The 6,081-nt window shown below is 48.5% G+C and overlaps 1 long non-coding RNA gene across 1 annotated transcript in view; it reads left to right on the top strand.

Moving 5' to 3' along the window:
* The first annotated feature begins 1,266 nt into the window (after nucleotides 1-1,266).
* LOC139230436 (uncharacterized) overlaps nucleotides 1,267-6,081 on the top strand; it is a 45,817-nt gene continuing 41,002 nt past the window's right edge. Inside the window, exon 1 of the long non-coding RNA XR_011587924.1 lies at nucleotides 1,267-1,364. This is a non-coding gene — a long non-coding RNA (uncharacterized lncRNA). The remainder of the gene's footprint in view (nucleotides 1,365-6,081) is intronic.

Here is a 6,081-nt window from a genome sequence, read left to right as displayed (position 1 = left end):
GTTTTGTTAGAAAGTTTCATTCAAGTGCCCCCTTGTTTTTTTGAGGGTATCAAAAACCACAAATTAACACTTGAACATAAAAGGGAACCTTTGTCAAATCAAATCAAATTAAAATTCTGCACTGCAGTCCCACCAGTGCCCACCTCTCGCAGAAGGCCATGAGCATACCGGTGGACACCGCGTGCTCCATCACCAGGGACATGCTGGCTCGAATGTAACCGTGGAAGAGAGGCAGGCAATCGGGCTGAACGACCCCCTCTGCCCGCTGCCTGGACCGGCTGATGGCTCCCTTGGTCGTACCCAGGAGCAGTCCGACCTGCCTGCTCCCCTCCGTACAGGATGCCCAAAGATCAGGAGCATGGGACTGAAGTGCAACCAGAATTTGAGGAACAGCGCCTTCAAATATTGAAAGAGGGACTGCAACCTCACACATTGAACATACGCATGGCACATGGACTCCTCCAGACCGATGAAATTCCAGGCGGCCTGGGAGTCCGTGAACCGACTTAAAAACCGATTGCACAGGTCTGCGCCAGGCCAACTCCCCAATAAATAAACGGAGGACTCCCGCTTAGAGAGCACTCCATTGGGGACCCCGCTTCCTCCGGATGGCAAGATAGTGCGCCATGGCTTATCCGGACGGCAGATGAGGATGGTAAAATGGAATGTATGCAAGAGCAGCCTGTACAGGAATCCCCTCCGCGCAGAACTGAAAGGCACGGAAGGGATTTTCTGAAGGAGGCTTGAGTTGTGAGGTGCCAGCTCCCGAGGGAGGTTTCAGGGCTTGGCACTGATGAGGAATTCCGTCCGGATGGGGGTCAGTTCGGACGGGATCATGGGGCGGTACATCAAGAGAACAGTCACATGTGAGTCAGGTGATGGCTACATCACACCAGCCCCGCACAGAACAATGAGCACAAGCCTCACATGATAAGCAGCACGTCACAATTGGAACTGACCAAGGCTTGCTGACGCTTTCCATGAGTCATTGTTGAGCGTCATGGCGCCAGAAGGTCTCAGCCTCAAGAAACACCTCCACATGGTCGGCCAGTCCCGCTGGGCACGTTAATTGTTGCAAAGGTTATCAAAGGCTGTCCTTTGATGAAGACCGTAACATTTTTTCATGGGAAGTGATTCCTGCTTAAGAATCACTTCTCACCTTGACCGAGGAGGCACGTCAATTATTTTTGTTTCCAGATGCCCTTCAGGCCACCAGTCGTCATAACGACAAGAAACACAAATCCGATAGGCTGTGTTCTTATCGTGGCTGCACTCGCTGAGGTTTCATGCAGAATCTCTGGCCACTTCCAGAAGTAAGAATTAAATAACATGGAGTTTCATACGAACAAGAAACGGCCAACTGGGTAAATGCTCATTTTTGCCGCCGGGCTCAAACGGATCTTTTATAGCCACCGAATGTAAGTGGCTGTCAATTGTGTGTTGCCTGTTTGTCGATACCAGCCGAGACTATTTCACCACCAATTAAGTCCTTGGAGATAATTTTAACATTGAGTGATCGTGTAAAATGGAGGATATTCGATTAGCTGTCTATTACACATTATGTACGATTTTCCTTTCCAGCGAATTTAATGAAAGGAAAATCAGATGGGCGCATATTGGGCAGCCAGTTCTGTGTAGCCCATTTTACACAAACACCCAATTTTAACTTACCTTTCATTTCAGCGTAAAGACTGTGTGTGAGCAACGGTTGCTTGTTATTCTCACATTTTCGAGTCACAGTGGACAATAGAAAATTATAGTAAGGCCCAATGGAGTGATTGTACCAGCTGAGCACCTGTTCCCAATAAAAATGGTTAAAAAAATACTTCAATAATTTTAATCCAACCTGCCTGAAGGGGAACTCAGCCATCTTTTTCACACCTGGCGGGTTAGTTTAAAATCTGTTGAATTATATTTTCCCCTGTGAATAACTAATTATTTAAAAAAAAATGAAATCACTTTGGAAAAACTTCTTTGAAGATAATTGCAATTTTTTTGTGGAATAAAGGTAATTCCTGAGCCCTGTGCACCCTGTTTTGCATATATTTGTATAATATATTTTTTACATGAAATTGGTCCATACCATTGCAGTTTCTAATGTATGTTGTATTAATCTTGCTTTGAAATGCATCCTGAGCCACGTCTGCAGCCCAATGTATACATTGTATACAATATACATACCATCAGTATAAGCTAAAACTAAAAGCCAACAAATCCCCTGGATCTGACGGCCTACATATAAGGGTTTGAAAAGAGGTGACTGCTGAGATAGTGGATACATTAGTTGTGATCTTCTGAAATTCCTTAGTCTCTGGAACAGTTCTAGTGGATTGGAAAGTAGCAAATGTAACCCCACTATTCAAGAAAAGAGGGAGAGAGAAAACGGAACAACAGGCCAGTTAGCCAGATATCAGTCATCTGCAAAATGCTCAAGTCCTTTATTAAGGAAGTGGCAACGGGACACTTAGAAAATAATAAAGGGGTTAGTAAGAGTCAACATGGTTTTATATAACGGAAATCGTGTTTGACAAATCTACTAGTGTTTTTCAGCATGTAATTAGTCGGGTAGATAAAGGGGCACCAGGGGATGTAGTATATTTGGATTTCCATAAGGCTTTTGATATAGTGCCACATGGAAGTTTGTTGAACAGGAAAAGGGCTTATGGGGTTGGGATAATATATTGAAAACACGAGTAAATAGTTCATTTTCAGGTTGGCAGGCTGTTACGAGTGGGTAAATGCTAGGGCCTCAGCTATTTACAATCTATATTAATGACTTAGATGAAGGGACTGAGTGTAATGTATCCAACTTTGCTGACGATGCAAAGCTAGGTGGGAAAGTAAGCTGTGAGGAGGACATAAAATGTCTGCAAAGGGATATGGACAGGTTAAGTGAGTGGGCAAGAAGGTGGCAGATGGAGTATAACGTGGAGAAATATGAGGTTCTTCACTTTGGTAGGAAGAAAAGAAAAACAGATTATTTTTTAAATAGTGAGAAACTATTAAATGTTTGTTTTCAGAAGGATTTGGATGTCCTTGTACACGAAACACAGAAAGTTAACATGCAGGTACAGCAAGGAACAGGATGGCAAATGGTATGTTGGCATGAATTGAATGGGGGTTGGAGTACAAGTGTAAGGAAGTGCAATTGTGCTTTGGTAAGACCACATCTGCAGTGCTATGTCATCATCATCATAGGCAGTCCCTCAGAATCGAGGAAGACTTGCTTCCACTCTTAAAATGAGTCCTTAGGTGAGTGAACAGTCCAATACGAGAGCCCAAAGTCCCTGTCACAGGTGGGACAGATAGTCGTTGAGGGTAAGGGAGGGTATGAAAGGTTTGCCGCACACTCTTTCTGCTGCCTGCGCTTGATTTCTGCATGCTCTCGGCGATGAGACTCGAGGTGCTCAGCGCCCTCTTGGATGCACTTCTGCTCTTCTTAGGATGGTCTTTGGCCAGGGACTCCCAGGGTGTCATTGGGGATGTTGCACTTTATCAGGGAGGCTTTGAGGGTGTCCTTTTAATGTTTCTTCTGCCTACCTTTGGCTTGTTTGCTGTGACAGAGTTCTGAGTAGGGCGCTTGCATTGGGAGACTCATGTCTGGCATGAGAACAATGTGGCCTGCCCAGTGGAGCTGATCGAGTGTGGTCAGTGCTTCAAATCTGGGGATGTTGGCCTGGTCGAGGACGCTGATGTTGATACGTTTGTCCTCCCAGGGGATTTGCAGGATCTTGCGGAGACATCTCTTTCATGCACCCGCTCTGTCATACGCCTTCTCACTTATTCGTACTCCCCCTCTTCCCCAAGCGCTCCCTCTCACTCATGCGCCTTCTCACACATGCACCCATTGTCACATACACCCTCGCCCTTGCGTGTCTCTTGTGCACCATTTCCTTCCCTCGCAAGCCATCTCCCTCACACATTTCCCCCACTCCCATGTGCTGACGGCCCATTTTCCAAGCAAAATCTCTCTTTTGAGCGCCTGCCTCCCTCCCTCCCTCAAGCACACGGCCCACGTTCTTTTGCTTGTGCCTCTCGCTTGGCTCATTCACTCTCATCCACACCGCTTTTCGCTCATTCGTGCGTCCCCTCACACTTGCGCATGTGCCCCGACCCTAGCCCTTGAGCGCGTGCCCTTTTTCTTCGTGAATGCCACCTCTCCCTCCCTCTCGCCGTCACCCTTCCTCACCCTCCCAATCCATTTCTCTCTGCTGCTCCATCACCTTTTCCCTCGCATACCCACCCTCCCTCACACGTGCTCTCCCTCCCTTGCCCTGTCCTTCTTGAACCACGTCCCTTGCATGCCTTCTCGATCACGCATTCTCCCTCTTTAATACACTCTTCCTTGCGTGCCATCTCTCTCATTCGAACTCTTCCTCACACTCCCTCTTCAACACTCCCCTTATCCTTTAGCGCACACTCTCTCTCATGCACCTTGTCCCTCGCCGCTCTCTCTCTCGTGTGCCTACACCCTCGCACGCTCTCTCCATTGCGTGCCTTCTCTCTTGCAAGCCCAATAATTTACATGTCCTCTCCCTCGCGTGTCCTGTCTTCCTCACACACCCTATCTCTCATGTACCCTCTCCCTTGTGGACCGCCTCTCTCATGCACCACCTCCCTCACATGCCTTCTCAATGCGCACTCTCCCTTGCTGACCATCTCCCTCATGCACTACTTCCCTCACATGCTTGTCACTCATGTACCCTCTCCCTCACGGACCGCCTCCCTCAAGCTCCACCTCCCTCACACACCTTCTCTATCGCGCACTCTCCCTTGCGGACCATTTCCTTCTGTGCACCCTCTTCATTATGAGTTTCTCCCCCCACTCGCCTATTTCCTTTGACACCCTCTCCCTCATATGCCCGCTCCCTTCCTCTGCCTCTCCCTCGTCTTTACCCAACCGATGCCTTGACCTCCCTCTCTCTCTCCTCACCTGCCACCCCCTTGCCCTCCCCTTTTCCTCGACCACTCCCTCACCCTCACCTTTGCTCTTTCCCTCATCCTCTTCCTTGTCCTCGCCCTCGACCTCCTTCACCCATGACATGCCTCATCCTCGACTCCCTCACCCTTCTTGTCTTTCGCCCTTCCGCCTCTGTGCCCGTAACTCTCTCGCCCTCACCCTCTCTTGCTCACAAGCTCATCCTCCCTCGGTTTCCAATGCCCTTGCCCTTCTTCAAACTCTTTCACCCTCCCTCGAGCTTGCCATCCCTCGCCATCACTCTCACCATCCACCACTCTCCCTGCCTTCTCCCTCTCCAGCTCTATGGTGCTCACTGACCTTCACCCTCATGCTCACTTTCCCTCGCTCTCAATTTCCCTCACTCTTGGTTTACCCTCCCTCAGCTTTGCCCTCCTTCTCCCTCACCTTTGCTCTCCCGCCCACTCCCCCTTCCTCCCCCTCACCTTCTCATTTCCTTACCCTCTCCCTCACCCACACCCTCACTCACTCTCACCTGCTTCCTCGCCCTCATGCAAAACTCTCTTGTGCACTATCTCTCGCTCTCTACATCGTGTGTTCTCTCTCCCTTGCTTGTACTTTCTCCCTCTCTCTCCATCTCTCTCACTCTTTCTCCTTCGCTCTCTAAATCTATCTCCCTCACAATCACTTCCTCCCTTTCTCTTTTTTTCACTCTATTTCTATCATAATCACTGTCTCACCATATCTCCCTCTCACTATTTATGGGGGCGGGGTCTGGGGAGGAGGCCAGTGTGGGGGTTGGATCTGATTGGCTTTGTTGGTTCTGTTTGTGGGTAAAGATGATTGATGGTCTCCAGTGCTGGTGTTTGTGAGAGAATGCTGGGTCAGATGGATTTTGGTGCAGGTGTTTGTGAGGATGTGCTGGGTCTGAACGGTGTTGCAACTGGTTTTTGTGAGGGTTTTACTGCTGATGTTTCTGAGGGTATGCTGGGTCTGATGGTTTTTGCTGCATATGTTTGTGAGGGTGTGCAGGATCTGCTAGTAAAGAGATTAATAAGTAGGACTTCAAAGTTAGTAATCATTGGATTATTCCTCGTGCTAGAAGCTCGTGAGTATAGAAATAGGAGGATAAGGCACGATGGTGCAGGAAGGAGGGAGTTAGA

This window comes from Pristiophorus japonicus, chromosome 19 (genome assembly GCF_044704955.1).
Source record: "Pristiophorus japonicus isolate sPriJap1 chromosome 19, sPriJap1.hap1, whole genome shotgun sequence".
In the NCBI taxonomy this organism is placed as follows: Eukaryota; Metazoa; Chordata; class Chondrichthyes; family Pristiophoridae; genus Pristiophorus; species Pristiophorus japonicus.
This window is presented reverse-complemented; position numbering and strand designations above follow the sequence as displayed.